The 3,828-nt window shown below is 43.4% G+C and overlaps 1 non-coding gene across 1 annotated transcript; it reads right to left on the minus strand.

The window, feature by feature from the left end:
* Positions 1 to 3,000: 3,000 nt before the first annotated feature.
* LOC119921519 lies at positions 3,001 to 3,138 on the minus strand. The gene has a single exon (XR_005448552.1). It is a non-coding gene; the product is annotated as a small nucleolar RNA SNORA7 (small nucleolar RNA).
* Between the last annotated feature and the right edge of the window lie 690 nt (positions 3,139 to 3,828).

The raw sequence follows: 3,828 nt of genomic DNA on the forward strand, positions 1-3,828 counted from the left end.
TGATTAACTGATGCTCCTCAGTTCCTGATCCATCCACACTCTTTGGCTCACTCACCTCTCCCACTTCACTGACCCCTCTTGTGTAATAGTAGGTAGGACATAGAGCCAGATGATCTTCCTCTGGGAGAAAATAGGCCTGGTTAGAGTTCCAGAAGCAACAGAAAACTCAAAAAGAGGCATTCACTTCGGAGCTTGGGACTGAGTTTAAGTGATGAGAGTCAGGTAGGAGCTGAACACTGATGAGTTCACCCCAGTTTTCTATCATTCTTATTTGTATGTTTTTCCTATCCTTGCAGTTAGAGTACTTTGATTTGTCATCTCAAAGCTTCCCTCAGTGGGAGGGAATGTACAGAGAAACTGAAGAATTCAGCAATGCTCTCAGTATTTATCCCTCTGGTGAACTGGATGCAGTTTTGCAAATAGCATGATTGACCCTTAAAATGCTAACAGCCTGAACTGCTCTTTTTTAGACCTCTGCACCCTCTGCAAGTCCACCTGGACATGGTGAACAGCAGAAGACTCCATTTGAAATTATCCTGAAATAAGGTGGCTTAGTGGAACAAGCACGTCCTTGTCAGAATCAGAAAATGTGTGTTCTAATGCTGGCTCCACCACTTGTCTGTTGTGTGACTTAGGCAAGTCACTTAACTTCTCTGTGCCTCAGTTACCACATCTGTAAAGTGGGGATTAAGACTGTGAGCTCCATGTGGGACAACCTGATTACCTTGTATCTACCCCAGGGTTTGGAACAGTGCTTGGCACATAGCAACCACTCAACCAATACCATAAACAAAAAAAGCATGAACATCTCTGTGTGCCATCTAGGGCATTACATTTTTATATTATTCCTCTTGTCAGAGATACCCTTCACTGATTATAGCTAGACACAACTGGTCTAATAGAACACTAGGACAAAGACACTATTAATAATGCTACTGTTTGGAGGGCTTTGGGTGGGATTTTTTTTTGGGGGGGGGGTAAATTAGAGTAGATAGTAGTGTTTATCCAGAAAACAGACCGCAAACTTTAGCAGCAGGTTGGTTGAGAAGCAGCATGGCATAGTGGATTGAGCACGGACCTGGATGTCAGAAGGTAGTGGGTTCTAATCCCAGCTCTGCCACTGCAGAGCAGCTGTGCCAAGGTCTGCTGTGTGACCTAGGGCCAGTCACTTCACTTTTCTGTTCCTCAGATTCCTCATCTGTAAAATGGGAATTAAGACTGTGAGCCCCATGTAGGACAGAGACTGTGTCCTACCCAATTTGCTTGTATCCACCCCAGCTCTTAGTATAGTGCTTGGCACACAGTAAGCACTTAACAAATATCAGAGTAATTATTATTATTTCCTGTAGAAAGCTAAGAACACACACTTTACATGGATGGAAGAAGATGGGAAAGAAGCACCTAAAATCTTGAGAGTTTTCTAAATAAGGAAAGGGAATACACAATTAAAATTTCTGACCACGAACCCCAGTGGCCACATTTCTCTTGATCAATTTTCTCTGAGAAAGTCAGCTGCTTCTCTCATTTGTGTGAACATGAGTTTCATTTTGGACCATTTATCTTTAGTCTTGGCACTTTTCTTCTCCAAAGTTTCCTCATGGCATTCTTAACCTCTGCATTTCTCAGAGTGTAGATTAGGGAGTTTAGCATGGGGGCTACCACGGTATAAAATACAGCCACGGTTTTACCTACAAGCAAAATGGTCATGGATCACATATACACAAATATAAAGGGAGTAAAGCATAAGACAACAACAGTGATGTGGGAGATGCAGGTGGAGAGGGCTTTGCATCTGCCTTCCAAGCTGTGAGTTTTCAGGGAGTGTAAGATGACAACATAGGAAAGAGTCAAAAGGATGCAAGCAATTGAACAGGTAGATCACCCTGCTGTTGGCAGCTACGAAGGGACCGAGGGTTTGGGTGTCACTGCAGGCGAGTTTCAGCAAAGGATACAGATCACATATGAAGTGATCGATCACACTGGGGCCACAGAATGGTAATCTCACCGTGAAAAGAATCTGGATCTTTGTGTGAAGATTCCCCCCATCCCGACGACCCCCACCAGCAGCCTGCATAACTGCCTGTTGATGATGGTCAGGTAGTGCAGAGGCCTACTGATGGCCACATAGCGATACTAGGCCATCACTGTGAGAAGGATGATCTCAGCACCTCCAAAGATGTGTTCCACGTAGACATGGGTCATGCAAACTTCAAAGGAGATGATGCTTTTCTCCCTGAAAAAGTCTGCAATCAGTTTGGGGGCTAAGGAAGAAGAATAAATCATATCTATGTAGGACATATGAGTAAGAAAAAAGTACATGGGAGATCCCAGATTCTTGCTGCTGGTTATGGTTGTCATGATGAGCAAGTTGCTAATCATAGTAACACTGTAGACAGCTAAAACATGCTATTAATTTATGCATCCCTGGATTCTAAGTCCCAAAAGAATGAATTCTGTCACATTGTTTTCATTCTCCATTCAGTCTACGGGGAAAGTGAGCACACAGATGAGAGTCACTATTCCTGCCAAGAAAACACATAGATAATGAACATTCTCACTACTGACATCTCAAATTTATATGAGCTACTTGTCCATGAAACATCAGATCAGTCTGTCCTGCCGTATTCCAACTCAAATGCTCCATTGATGGTTAATCAAGGGAGCCAAAATTGTCTCTGACCCCCGGTGTACACTACTTTCATCAAAAAACAATGATAATTGTTTAATATGTGTCAAGAACTGTTCTAAACGCTGGGGAAAATACAAGATAATCAGGTCAGTCTTATGCTGTCGAGCCATCTCCGACCTATAGCGATGCCATGGACACATCTCTCCCAGAACACCCCATCTCCATCTGCAATCGTTCTGATAATGTATCCATAGACTTTTCTTGGTAAAAATATGGAAGTGGTTTACCATTGCCTCTTCCCATTCAGTAAACCTGTGTCCCTGCCCTTGACACTCCCCCATGCCACTGCTGCTCAGGAAAGATGAGTTTTGACTTGTAGCAGATTGCCTTCTACTTGCTAGCCACTGCTCAAGCTAGGAATAGAACGTGTATGCCTCTGTTTGACTCTCCTTCCCGTAGCTGAGACTGGCAGAGTACTGGAAACTCTCCAGATGTGACCCTGAGAGGGCAACCATGTCAGACAAAGTCCTTTATCCCACACAACATTCACAATCTAAGTCAGAGAGAGAACAGATATTTAATCTTCATTTTACAAATCAGGTAACTGAAGCACAGAAAAGTTAAGTAACTTACCCAAGGTCACACAGCAGGCACAAGGCAGAGCTGGAATTAGAACCAAGGTCCCCTGACTCCCAGGTTGGTGCTCTTATGGCTTTATTTGACCACCACTTTAGGACACAGCAGATTTGCTGTATTAGAGCAGCTTCTCTAATCTCATCAGGGCATTTCTGGGAACACTGGAGATGATTTAGTGGACAGGGAAGGTGTCTATGAACTCTGTTATATTGTACTCTCCCAAGCGCTTAGTACTGTGCTGGGCACACATTGTAAAATAAATATGATTGATCAGTAAGGCGGAAAACTATTTACTCTACATAGAGTGACCCAAGCAACCACTCTTCAGTGTCTAATTCAATTCCAGACAAATCCACAGAAAGTAGGCCCAAATGGGTGTTTCTGGACAGGAAGGATTTTAAAGAGACACAGTGTTTTGTGCCTATGGTTTTCTGCATCACTCCCAGTGTCATCCAAAGAACCAGAACAAATCTTAGCCCCACTTCCACATAGTATTCTGCTGGACCATACAGAAATGAAATGCAACCACAGCCCCGTCCCTTCTCTATAAGCGATTACAGTCA

The sequence above is a fragment of the Tachyglossus aculeatus genome (assembly GCF_015852505.1).
Source record: "Tachyglossus aculeatus isolate mTacAcu1 chromosome 12 unlocalized genomic scaffold, mTacAcu1.pri SUPER_6_unloc_2, whole genome shotgun sequence".
NCBI lineage: Eukaryota > Metazoa > Chordata > Mammalia > Monotremata > Tachyglossidae > Tachyglossus > Tachyglossus aculeatus.